Source organism: Pleuronectes platessa, chromosome 14 (assembly GCF_947347685.1).
Source record: "Pleuronectes platessa chromosome 14, fPlePla1.1, whole genome shotgun sequence".
In the NCBI taxonomy this organism is placed as follows: Eukaryota; Metazoa; Chordata; class Actinopteri; order Pleuronectiformes; family Pleuronectidae; genus Pleuronectes; species Pleuronectes platessa.
Genome location: NC_070639.1, coordinates 2,652,074 through 2,666,634, shown reverse-complemented (window position 1 = coordinate 2,666,634; position 14,561 = coordinate 2,652,074). Strand labels below are relative to the sequence as shown.

The 14,561-nt window shown below is 39.6% G+C and overlaps 1 pseudogene; it reads right to left on the bottom strand.

Annotated features, from left to right (window-relative positions):
• Window positions 1–9,283: 9,283 nt before the first annotated feature.
• LOC128456202 (uncharacterized) overlaps window positions 9,284–14,561 on the bottom strand; it is a 39,752-nt pseudogene continuing 34,474 nt past the window's right edge.

Here is a 14,561-nt window from a genome sequence, read left to right as displayed (position 1 = left end):
AGAGTTGCCAAAGGATCTTTCCAGACTCTTTCCTACCGCCTACACAGCATATGCTGCAAGCTGATTACTGAGGCACAAATAAACAAGAGTGTCGCATGTTAATGAAGAAAAACGACCAGATACGCTCAGATATGTCCAGTAGCAGCAGCAGGGATTGAGATAGGTGGATGCTATCACCGGGTTTTGAAAGATCCTTTAGGGTGGAATATAAGTGAGATGATGACATTTGATCAGTCATTCATTTTGTCAGTTAATCTTATCTCTTAAAAATAAATTATACTCCCTAGAGACAATGAAAAACCCTGTGTGGGCTCAGCTGTCTGACTCTATGTGAATCATTCTTTGTCATAGCCCTGTTTTCTGGTCAATATACTGCATTTGTGTCACATTTGTGTGGCAGAGAGCGCAATAAGCGGTCAGCCTGGTACGGCCAGGGCCAAAGCCTTGTCCACTGACGTCTCATAAAAGCTGGACCGCACTCAGTTTTACAGCTGGACTGGCCCGGAATTGACACTACGACCGCACCATTAGCGGTTAAAATGGGCGAAGGTGCAAATATCCAACTGTGCAAGTCATCTATTCCCCATTATATTTTAGATCTGCTCCCACATTACATGGATGGAGCCTCCCATTACAAATGGGGCGATGTGCAAACGTTTTAACAGTGAGTGAAGAAGAAAAAAGGAAACTTGTTACATCAATTTCCTTGAGTTTCCACTCAATTTCATTCCTGCTTCTTTCGTTCCCAAGGCTGCTTGGTTTCTGCCTTTCATTATGCATTTATTTTATGAGTGCTCTTTTGCCTAATTATAACCTTGCTATATAACAGGAAGAATGAAAATGTATAGTGATGAATTCTAACCATCAGATCAGAGGCCAGTGTGTGCTGTCTTACTAAAACATGACAGCTCTCACTTGTAACACATGTTGAATTCCAACCACTTCCCTGAAGCCCTGTGACTTTGCACACATGACAGAAATCTGCTTCATACACAGAGATGTGTGGCATCCTGGATGTCCTTGTGCGTTTCCTGGTACATTTTCTCATTTCACAGTCGACCCGCTGTTGTCCTTCGTGCTCACTCGGACACCGACTATCACACGCCCCTCCTCTTCCACCTCCTCCTCATCCCCCCTCTACCTGCAGGACCTGAGCTCATTGTTTTTGCCCTGCTGATTAACCTCTCTCCGCCCCAAGGAATGTCTCACATTGGTTTCTGGATGAATGTGGGCTGTGCCGGCACAAAAACATGCCCGGCTTTTTCTAATGAATTCCAGCCGCTCGGGGCTCTGGGCGAGTTGGCCTGCTGTGATTGGCACCTGCTTATGAGGATGGTGTGGTCGTATAATGGGATGAAAGCAGATTTAAGCTGCGTCCTTCCCACACCAATCAAATATAGGAGGCAGTCTGTATTTGACATTCTACGTTTCACATCCTTAAGTATTTAAAGATACTAATTTGTGATAAAAATAATTAATGTGATAATGTTGAAACAGACTTTACTACATAGTTGAGGATAAAATAAAACAATAACTTAAGGCTCAAATCTAAAGAAAAAGACTGATAAAGTTCATCATTCATTAAAAGTTATTTTAAATTAAGCTTTTATATTTAATTTAGAGATCACGGTATAGATTTAATAAAAGTTAAATCAAGTTATAAACATTAACATGTCTTACTACTAGGTTACCCCTCTCATTTTATATTAAATGTTTTCCTTTATTTGAAGCTATCTATGGAAGCAAATAGCTTTAAAGTTGTTGTACCATTTTCTCTGATCAATGATCCATATGAAACAATTACTTATAATGCCATTACTCCCACTGCAGTGCACTGTGATTCAACATTATTTAATAATAACACAAACCAATTGAGCATGACCAATGTGAAAGATGCTGAGGCTGTGCAACTAAATAGGATACAGGTATTTAGATTGGACATTCATGGTTTCTTTAGAGGCAGACTAGAGGATATTTTTCGGCATTTTTACATAGACAGCAAAGATTAAATTAAAAGCTCTGACAACATTAAGATAAAAAAGCACATCCAAGCCTTGTGTTAACTTGTTAACCTGCACACACTCCGCTTGTGCAATAATTGCACTTAGCCAGAATCCTATACACTTCTAAAATGTGATTAGCAACAATTATTATGTTTTTTGTTTATGTTTTTCAGTTAAAGGTGCTTTCTCACCCATGAACTAGTCATGACTACAACAACACTCACCTGAAAGTATCACAATATTTTAGAAATGGAGGAATTTGAGCAGCTCTTCTTGTGAAAGTCTTGACTGGGAGACTTGAGGAAAATTGACCACTGAAAACAGGAGGAGGGTGACTGAGAGACAATGTAAAGAGAAGGAATCAATCCAAATGTTAAATTATTAGTGAACATTTCAAGACCATACAAATGTGATACAAAGAAAAACGCATCTTGAGTTCATCCCAATGTATTCAGTGCACTCTTTTTAATTCAGAGTGTCTGCATCATAAGCTTTTAAAGCTATGAATCTTGCCATCCACACTTTGGGAGAAAGCCTTTATCTCCAGTTCCAATCAAGATTGGTTCTTGTGCAGCCACTCACATGCTGGATGACCTTACACATTATAATGGCATTTTCCCATTAGGACCGGGATGCTCGTGCCAAGCTGAGCTTTGACCAACATGATCGATCCGACCTGGCCGGTACAGTGCTAATGTTTTTCCACAGAACACCGCAGCCGGGTAAAATGTGTTGGTCTTTGTATCATTTCTGGCATGTGAACAAACTGCAGCATCTAAAAGCTCAGTGTGTCCGTTTCTGATTCCTCCCTTTAATATTTATAACTGATCTGCTCATCAGACATGTCCATATCTTTCGAAATGAAATAGATTTTTTCAGTGAAAAAATCTATTTCATTTTTGAAAAGCTCTTATATGAAGCTGCAAGTGAAGCTGCAGCTCAGGAGGAGAATTGTAAAATAAATAGTTTGAAAGAAATAAGACTAATAGCTGAAAGTAAGACGCATGTAGACACTCAGTCAGAAACTATAATAGCTCGGAGAGTGGAGCACAGTGAGGCTTGAGGAAAGAGAGGTTAATGTGGTTGATACCACAGCCACACTGGCTGAGCCAGTCACTTCAGTATTTTTATGGAAAGACCATCACATGTTGGCATCACTATCATCCTTAATATATGATGTAAGAGTTAATTACATTTTTTCTACACTATAGTATCTGAAACATCTTTGAAATCCTTTTGCCTTGTTTCGAGTCACTCCAGCAGCATGTGGATGTGTGGGCCAGGCCCCTTCTCTCTCAGTCTTTCCTGACTTTTATCCAGTCACTGTTATCAGGCAGAAATTTGTAACAGCAGCGTGTCTGGTGTGTTTTGGGAAATGAAGCAAAGGATCCCATCGATAGTTCAGTGCAGCAGCGCACAGCCAGCACCAGACTCGCAGGTTACACACATTTGCTCGCCGCCTGGTCAGCCTGACAGGACCTCCCCAGCAGGACTGATGCTTCACATAATGGGAAATCAATTCTATTTTTGTTGCCTGGGTAGGTGGGCTTAAGGAATAATTACTCAGTCAAGAAGCGGGAGACAGGGGCGCGAAAGAGGCTGTCCTTACAGCTTACCCACTGTGGTCCTCCTGCTCCTGCACTGATGTGAAACCAATACCATTATCCAGTTAAATCCGCCATGGACTGCTCCCGCTCTGTGAGAGAAACAGCAGAGTGAGGCCGCACCATCGACGTGTGAAGCTCCTCAGTGAGAGTCCTTGGGGTGCATTTTTGAATTGCAGGGATGCCATGAATCTTCCAGCGTTGACTTCCTCTCGTCAGGCTTGTGGGTCTAAAGGGAGGCAACAAATGATTACACACTTAAACAGCCCAGTGCTCTTTTCAGGACACTTCATTTGTTAAAGTCCCCCCCCACCACAAACACACACACACTTCCTCCTCACCTCAAAATCCTTAATGTAGCATACTTCACTTGCTCTACTGTACTGTTTATTTATGTACATATATATATAACGTTTCCCACTGAATTTATTCACTCATAGCTGTAAGGTACAGAGATTAAAGAGAGAAAGATAAGAATTGCATTGATGCCACGACTGCAGCTGAAACTATGGGCTTTGATTAAAAATTCTATGGACCATAGCAGGCAGTAACAAGTGGAATAGTGACAGCAAGAGCATGCTGATGTTAATAGCTGTCTTATGTTAATAAAAAGTGTATAAATGTTTTGTGTATTATAAAACTATGGTGGAACAAAAGCTGGGCTGCCACAGTCGAAATAATTAATAATAGGGAAATGCTGACTTGTCAATAAACATGGAGAAGGGAATACAAGATATGCAGGATAAGCACTGCAATCTTCAAGGTGAGTTTCAGATGACAGCCTTGGTAATTACTTAATGGCTTGAATGAAATGTACAGCTTACATTATTTTACACACATTTAAAAATACACATTTAGGTACAGCATTGGCTAGTTTCAAGTCTGCTTATTGTGTCTTCTTTAACTCTAGTCATTCCTATAAATGCTTAGAAAGCCCATGCAGATGGGAGGACCTGAGCTTTTATTGATTTGTGTTGTTAGTTTTGCAATGATGATGGAAATAAAGTCTCCTATAAGAATCTTGAAGCCACAGATGTCTGGGGTCACACAAAGTCACGATGGAATTTCAAACGCGTTTGAAAAATGCTTACTTCCAGAGAAAAGCGTTCCAACCACTTCTAAGAGAATATGTGAGTGATAAACAGAAAGTAGAAGTAAACATACTTCAGCGGCTACTTAATGAAGGACTTACATTATGCAAGAAATATTAAATACTTAAGTCTTACAAGAGAAAACACTTCAAGGATGAGGACTGTGCAATCTTAAGTAGTGACTTGTTTTTTTAAGTCCATACTTGTCTGATAATCAAGATTATTTAGTATTCAGGGAAATATGGTGCATTCGGCTATCTGGACAGTCATACTTTTCCTTAATTTAGGAGAAACAGCGAAACAATTAATATTGACTCAATGAGTTTATATTACATTTAAGATTTCCATGTAACTTCTTGACTCAAACACAATTATGTCAAAACCAAGACAGTGCTGATTAATGGTGTAGCGATACCATGGACTGTTATCTTCAATGTAGAACATATCATGTAAACAACAAATCAAATCCTGTCCTTTTCTCCCGCCATCCACAGTTCTTCAACTCCGCTAATCTCTTCACACTTCTTCCGTTGAAGCAGCCTGGGCCTCTTTTGTAAGATGTGTTAAAAACACAATAAAGGTTTAAGATGGCGGAACTTGGGGTTGAAGTCTAGATGCATCGCTCCTCAACCCAATTAACATGCAGTCAATAGAGAGCAAATTAAAAAGCCTCCGGGAGGTGGACCTTGCCAGAATATGTCAAGGGAATCAAGACGGTCAAGGCCGGAACAAAGGCGTGAACCTCCTGGTTCTGTACAATCCTCCTGAGCTGCCCTGATTAGAGCATGGGGAGATTACTTAGGCCCTTTTATTTCATGGTGAGGGTAAATGAACGGAGAGGGTATCCATTCTCACAGGGCAAAGGGCTGGGAAAAATGTCCGACTTTGGTTTGGGAACCATTATGGCTGATCACTGAGGTGTGAACAACCTACCTCCCAAAGACAACATCCACAGTGGGAAAAAAAGAAAGAAAAGAGCTCTGGTATGCTGGGTTAAGACAAACATTGGTAAATAGCTACCTCTTCAGTAAAATCATGGCAGGATTTTTTTAATTTCCGGAGTAGTTTTCCATGAATACCTTAACCCTTGTTTATTCTCTGGATGCAGCCAGCATTGTATATTGTAACGGTGCATGGTTTGTATTAGCCTGTTTAAACTCCATGGAATATATAATGTATGTGACATGGTTCTGAAAATTACATTCAAATATTTACAAGAGGTTTTGTGTTACATTCTTGGTTGGTCATGCACATGGCACTGAACTGCCCTGATGAGGTGAATCCCATTTATGTGTTTCTCTGCGCTGATTATGCTAAGAATTATCAAATGCCATATGCCAGAGATCTGAGCCCTGCCAGGTTTCTGTTTAATGAATTTCTTGACCTTTATTTAAGAGTTATACAAGACGGGTACTGGTCTCAGCAGCTGAGTGAATGGCTCACTATCCTCCCTCACTACTTCCATAATTAGGTCCCTACACTCATCTAACCACCTATATTGTGTGACTCCCCCTTGTCTAATTTAGTCACAGCATGTCAGCTTGAGGTTCAGGGATCCCCTTCCATTGGACCTTTAGTTGGTGATCCGCCCTCATTTTAGTCAGAGAGCCCCGTGGAGACACCTTTCACTGGGCAAAGCCTTCTCCTGGCAAGATGTAGAGCAGCAAGGGAGCTACACTAATTACAGCTGGTCCTGTCTCCCTCTCTGTCTAAGCCAGGGGCTTACCCAGCACAATGGGACCTTTAGCAGAATGCCTATCCTCTTTTAGCTCCACGGTTTGGAGGCTCTGAGGCCTACAAAGAGATTTCCATTAGTGTAATTAGAAGCAGAATTGAGTGCAGTTTTGTTCTGTATCCGTACTAAGTTGTTTGGCATTTTTTTTGTCTTTTTTTTTTGTGTGACAAAAAGGCCTCTAGATTCTTTTTGCTTTTGTTGAGAACTTTATTAGTTACCCAAGGCTGAGGCGCCATATCTGATGAAGGCCCTTTTCACTTTGCCATAAAACGACGTCATTCACACAGCAACAGGTTTCCACGTTATAATTGTGCTGGATGATATAAAATCAAAACCATCACATAAATGTTTAACAACTTGTTTATATTATATAGTTCTGCTTGTTCTTCATGCTGTCACATGTTCAGTTTGCATTTGAATTTGGGCTACACCTTGTGTTGGCAAACATGTTTTCCTCATCCAGATATCCCATGGAAGGAAAAGGAGTCGGATAAATATCAAATCAATAACATCGCTCTATTTTCACTCCTTCCTTTTCGTCTCTTAACAGTAACTCTGCACGAAGCCAGTTGTAGCACATACTGAAAGTTGTTGGCCATAAACTGCCTCTGTAATGTGTTATACCCACAGTACAGAGGCAGTTTATTAAGCATTAGCCAAATAGCAGGAGTCAAACATCCTTGCATAAGGTGGGCGGTGACCAAGTAACCCAAGTTAATCCCGTCCCAGGAGGTCTGACCCAGCAGGAGTGATGGCTTCCCCTGCCCCCTCAAATTGTCGACCTTGACCTGAGAGAGGAGTGGGTAGATTGTGAGCATGGGGCTGGTGCTCCTGACTTGCAGGTGTGAAAAGACGGTCTCCATAGAGGGATTTAGGGGCTTTGGGGACGCTCTTTGTTGCTGGTATCATCTTACTAATGACAGGTGCTGCTGAATGTTTACATTCAGTCAAATCTCTGTCGCCTGTTATTGCTAAGCAAACGTCACACAGTGCATATTGATATAAACTTAATGCTGTCTCTACAATTATCTATAATGTAAACAGTAATTCATTAACTATCTAAGTTGATTTAGTATGTCCAACTAAATAAAAACAGGAGAATGGTGCACACACTGTGTAACACAACGTAATATAGACTCACTCTAGGTGTTTCTTGCTCAGCATCTAACATATAAATGTATTCATATAATATTTATAAAAAAAAGGTCATTATTAAAAGAGACTTCAGATTGTGATCGAAAGATAAGTATAATTGAAATTGCCTGTGTCTTGTATTGGCTGGATTAACTGGCTACACTGCAATATAGTTCCTATTCATATCCATTACTCCTCAGCCCTTTTGAGGGAGAATAAAACTTTATTTATTGTATCTAAAAGCATAAATAATGTATGCTTTTAGATACATTAATTTAGGAATAGGCCTCATAAAGTTAAATTTAAAGCATTGTTGGAGCGATGCTCTGCATGCACTGTATATATTCCAATCGGGCAATGCTAAATTCTAAAAAAAGGCAATTTATAATTGCACTGTTACATTAGTTGTAATCATCGCGGAACTTTTTTTTATACCATATGATGAGAAATGTCTGTAATCTCATTGGTAGCAAAATGTTACGAAATAAAATAGTACTGTATATGATATCATTTCTGACTTTATAGTGATGTCAAGATGACATCTTTGATCATAATTATTTATCTATATAAGTTCGTGTCTACAGTCCTATAGGATCCAGAGGTAGTTGCATGATCAAATTTTGTGACTCCAAAATTACTTCCCTATAACATCACTTATTAATTGACATCATAAGATAGGTAATAAGTTCCTGATCAACAAAAACTTTAGATTCTCTATATTATTAGCCAGAGAGAAAAATATATTTTGTTGACCTTGACCTTTGACATATTAACTCTGAGTTAACAAGATCTGGTGAAAACCATGCCTGTTTTAGCTATTCCCGCAAACACACACAAGCATACACACACACGTTTGTACAGCTATCTTGGAGAGCACTCTCATTGGCATAATGCATTCCCTAGCCCCTTACCCTAACCCTTAACTTTACTTGAACCTAATTCTCACCCTAACCCTAAAACCAAGTCTTAACCCCCAAACAGTCCACTAAAGGAGTTCACAAAGTGTGGGTTGCAAAAGGTTCTCACTTTCACAAAATATCTCACTCTCACACATACACCCACCCACCCACCCACACCCACACACCCACACACCCACACACACACACACACACACACACACACACACACACACACACACACACACACACACACACACACAGAGAGAGACAGGGGTGACACAAATAAGCTGAGGGCAGAAAAACTTGGTAATAAAGCAGGACCTGGTTGGCTCAAATGATACTGTGCTTTAGCAGTTCAAAACAGATTTTGAATCGAGTTAGCAAAAAACTGTTGATATGCAGCCTAATAATTAATATTCTACGTGTCCTTTTTATATCTGTAAATAAACTTGAATGATGAAAAACAGCCTGATGCAGATAAATGGCCAGTGCAAAGTGGGACACAGGGTCGTCAGCATCTTTTCATTGTAATTCTGTCCATAGTTCCATAGTAATTAGCATGGGGATGGGGGATCCATTTTGTGCCGTCATGGTGGTGAAGACAGACCCTGCTGTCCCCTTCAGCTGTGCTGCGTCTCACACGAACACTTCTATGATCTGACTCCCATCTGCTAATGGGGCTGTCTTGCTTCATGGTCAGCCACCTGGACATCCGTCAGCACCAGGGTCTGGGGCCTGTAGAGGTGCCGAGCTGAGTCTGTGAAAAGTTGGTTCCCAGAGGAAGTGGGGCCCTGATTCATAATGTGGCTTGGGGACCTTATTCGTCATCTCCTCCCCAGCCGCCTCTAGTTCTTTCACTCATCACTCCTCTCCCCAGCACCAAACAGAGTTTCATTGTCATGGTGATGTTGAGAGGAGGCTGCAGGCATCGACGAATGGGAACAGAATAGATGACACAGAATATCTAGCAGACTACACGCATTTGCAAGTCTTGTGTCCATGAAAGTCTTGAGTTAAAAGGAGCAGACTTTAGAGAGAATGGTCCGAAGAGAGTAAGACTACCATGTGTCGCCTTGCTATGAACAGTATCTATGAAAATATGTGTGATCATATAGAATTAAAAATTCATGGGGGCTCAAGGCAAAAATGTGATTCACAGTTCGAACTTTATTTCAGAAATGCAGCGTTTCTATGCAAATAAAACAGGGAATCTTTTTGTAGTTTGTCAAAGCCAAGGGAGTTATGTTTTCATTGCTGTTTGTCTGTTTCTTACCAGGATTACACAAAAACAACACAACCAATTTTATGGAAACTAGGTGTAGAGGATAGTGTATTCCAAGGAAGAACCCATACATTTTCATTCAATTAAGGGGGCGGATCTATGATTTATTTTTCACATTCTTTATCATAGTAAGATTTTTCAACATTTTTGTCATTTACTCAAAAAACAATGCAGAGAACATGACTGAACTGAATGAGAGTGGGAGTGGAGCAGCATGATGCAGTGATCAGTTCACATCGACTACACACCCAGTTACTGACAAGTGGCTGAGTGAACCTTGCATGATCCTGCAGTGTGTTACAAACACCAGATGTGCTCATTAATATAACTGCTTTATATTTGACATGCACATCAGTGATGCTGCTTTTGAAACTCAGGGAATTCAGTGTTATTTAGAATCAGTTTAATATCTGAACATTTTTCATTTCACAATTTCCATTTTTCATAAATAACTATAAAACTGAAAGCATAAAGCTGAAGACCTTAGTGAAATATGCATATCTGAACTCATATTGCCTTCAGAACATATGAAATATAGAAATTTAAAAGAAAACACATTTTGCACTACTTTTTAAACCCTTGCTGCTGAAGATCAGAAGATGAAGTGCCAACAGTTGTCCTTGCCCACAGCTAAGACCCAGCGGAGCATTCCCATTGTGTACCACGGCAAACTGGACGTTCATAGTCACTGTTACGATGCTGCAACCTGAAGAACTATCACTTTGTATTCTGAGCTTGCTTGTCACTTGTACCTACCTCCATTGCTCCTGTCATAATTAACAGGGCCATTAAAGGTCACCTTACAATACAACTACTGGTCAATATAAGCTGATGAAACAGATGGAAAGTCTGAAGATTATAACTTGTTTACGTCATCAGTAGGGTTGCAAAGGGGAGGCAAATTTCCGGTAAATTTCCAGAAACTTTCCATGGGAAGTTACGCTCCCATAAATTACACAAATTAAACGTTGAGCAATGAAAAACATCATTCAAAACTCTATTTTAAAGATGTATGGAATGCAGCACACGCTGCACGTTGAATTTAACCCTCCACTGTGCATTTCTCCATCACATGCACAGATCATTCCCAGCATCCTGCACACTACAGCAGAATTATTGAGGCCTGCTGTAGTGTGCATGACTAGTCAAGTAAAATTTCGATGATATTACTGTGGAAAATATATTAGCATGCTGATTGAGGATTGTTCATCTGTTCATCTAGCCTATTTCTATTAATTTATCCATCAATTGTAAAATATTTTTACAGACGATTCCGATTGTTTGGCCAACAATTTATATCTCTAGCATTGCATTAGTGTTTTTTTACAAGATTTGTTCTCATCTTATTCTACAGGACAATGCCACGTGCACTATCTCATGTGTTGGGACATTTCACCCAAGCCAATGTAGAGGGAGAGGCTGTGTACATTTGCAAATACTGTGCAAAGACCTATGTTAAGAATGACACAAAGATACTTTATGTGGGTCTGTTCCATCTCATGAAAAGGCATAAGCTTGTGCAGCTTCCACAGTATAATTCACCCACTAAAATAAAAACAGAATTAGATGGAATTCAGGATAAAAATGACATTTTGTAGTTTTACAGAATGCTCAAAAGTGTAGCTTTGTAATCATTCCACAAATATATCTGCCAGTTTGTAAAGGAAAAACCGTAGATCAGTAGAGAATATTCACCTTACCTGCAACATTGTTGGTGCTTAACGTGCAAAGCAAGTTGTGAAAGATGATTCCCTTTAGGGAGGAAAGTTAACTTGTACATGCTGCTATCACAATATAAAAATGTGATGAATGCAGATGTATGACGATAGGAAGATGTAATTTACTGAGGGAGAAGATTTCAGCACTTGCCATCTGTTGATAATGTGCCCTGGTAGAACAACACAGGTTTATCTGGCAAATTCTGAGTGAAATAATCGGTCCTCCCAAGGCCTGGGGGTAACTCGTCAAATTTGTCTTTTGCTGGGGCGTGCTCTTTCTGTGGTCTCTGCTACATCAGTTATTAGAATCTGTGAGGGGCCTCAAGACAATCACAGAGGATATAATACGAAGCTACTTCCAAAAAGACATAGTTCATTAAAAGATCCTGGTGACAGGATCACTGTGCTAAAACTTTAATGAAGGTAGTTGGTTGGTGTGTTATATAAGTCATATATATATTAAGTTGTCAACAACCCCTCTCTTAAAAAATGGTTTTCTTGCTGCTGTGTTGTTGCCTTTGGAGGGATGAGACTGAACCCTCTGTAAAAGGTGCTATTCAAAGTAGGAAGTGAATAATGAGGTGGACTCAGGGAAGAATTAATGTCAGATTTGAATGAACAGACCACTGTACTCTACCAATCTCACTGTATTAAGATGAAGGTCTGCTAATTAATAGCAAACAAAAATAAACATTATTAAATATCTTGTGTTTGTGAGATGAACAATACTAATGTTAAGAAGTAAGGCTGTTATTAGATGGTCAAAACTAAATGTCTGTTTCCTTTTCTTTTCTAGCCACCTTACCTAAAAGGAATACCAGAGTTGCCATAGCCCCCCCCCCCCCCCCCCCAAACACACCCCTACCCCCACCCCTATGCTGGTAACAGTCACAGAAATAAGATGCAAGCAGCTACTGTAATTGTTGCTTTGCCCAGGAAGTGACAATCACCGCTTGACTGATTCTAGTTTGCTACTCATTGCCATGGAAACAGCATCGCTGTCTAGTCTTTTTTTTTTTACAGGCGGACCATCCTAAAAACGTTGCCTGCTGAATTTTTACATCAACACCATAAGTAGGAAAATAAAATGTATCCAACACTGGATGATACTGAAATTTTTTCCATATAATGTGTATTATTTATGTAAACCAGATAATTGAGGTCTAATGTTTTCCGACAGAACATGACAGTGACAATGACTGCAACCAGCCACTTGAGCTGTAGAATACTGCACTCTGCAAACTGTGCCCGTTCAGAGCGCTCAACCAGGGAACATGAAAACATTTGGAAGAAGAAGCGACTGTTATCAACCAACAACATTATCTAAATCAAACATATTGATTGTAAATTGGTGATCTTGCCAATGAAAATTTTTTATTTTGGGTTTTAACACAAATAATTCACCCCCTAGCATGACCGCTAGCACTAGCTTTGCTACTAGAGAGGACATTGCCGAATGTGGGACACCACCTAACTGACCCCACATTCACCTGCCACCGCAGTGCAGTGTACCGTCTGCAAGCCTTACTGCATTGCTTGTGGACCTAAATGGCCGTCCTGTCAACAAATAGAACCATTTGCCATTCGTCCAATCATTGATTAAAGAAAGATAATGCCTGCTTAAAACAGACTTTTTTTGGTCTTTTTTGTCTACGTAAAGTTAAGAGGAGGTCTTTTACTTTAACTTCAGCATTGTGTTAAGTGGTTTGCGTATTCACACCTTTTCATATAATGAAAAGGAAAACAAATACTTTTTATGTTGCACTTTAATACAAATCGTGAAATTCAACGATATCAAAAAGGATAACATGGCTATTTCCTCACACGTAAAAAGCAAATACTTCCTTTAGTGCTTTTTCAAGTAAGTGTCAAGCCAGTCGAAAGAGAAATCAATTTCCAACCCAAGAGTCTTTACAGAAAATCAATGTCCATTAGCCACAGTTCAAATTAAACAATGACTTCAGATAATCGTCAAAGTTAGGCACTTGGGAATGTGTGTAATGAAGTTAGAACGGGTAGGAGGGTTTGACATACAAGTTCATGTGGAATTTGCTTGAAAGAAGAAGTTCAATTCAAGATCTAAGGAGGTTGATAAGAGGGTGAAAATATTCAGCTGACGCAGCTCCGGGGATCAGTAGTGTGATCCTAAGAATTCTTGTCACTTCTAAAAAGGAAATGGCAGACTTCTGCTTTTCCCTTAGTCCAGTCTGGATTTTCAGAACCTTTACAGTCGTAACTTCTACAATCTTTGTGTGACTTTACCTCTTTTTCCTCTCTTTACCTCTTCTCTGTACCGTTCATCAAGTGGGGTCATAAAGGTTTGGAATAAAAATAATTTTTTCCCTCAGGTTATGTGTCTCTGTCACCAGGGGGCAATCCAGATAATTCCCTTCACTTGTCTTGTCATTGTCATTTATATATTGTCTATGATATTTATGTACTTGCATCTTTAAAAGCACAGCCTCCAAAATGTACTTTATGTTTTATGTGTATAAAATGCTACTCAGATGTAATGAACTAAAATTAACAGTAATTGTGTGTGGTCACCAACAAGCCTCTCCATCTTTGCAAAGGTTAGGTCTTGATTATAATGTGAGGGTGTTCTAGGAAGAAAAACTAAAATTAGCGGAAATGTGAAGTACTCAGTGTTCTCAGTGTTAAGAAAAAAAATCATTCAACAAGAATCCTGTATTTAGAAATGAATGTGTTTGATGTAAAAGGGCACCTATTTTTTTCTTATGCGTCCAATTTTTGCTCGAAGCATGATGAGAGTGTGATTCAGATATGAGCAATGTAATTACTGATAAAACTCGTCAAGAAGTACATGGCCCATGTCTAATTTAAACTGCCTTCGCCTTTTCTTTGAAACTCCTGTTGAAGGTCCTTTCAAATAAATGAAATACATGCATTTCTCTTCTTCTATTTAGGTGAGCCTGGGCAAAAAAACCCCAATGTTTAGCTTCTCTCTTCATTCTGTTGCCTTTCAAGTCAATGATTGCAATCTGGTATGTTCTAGATTTAATTAACTTACCGATGCACTTTTTCTTCTTAGGCTTCCTGGCAGGGATAATAGAAATTACATTATTCTGAAGTAG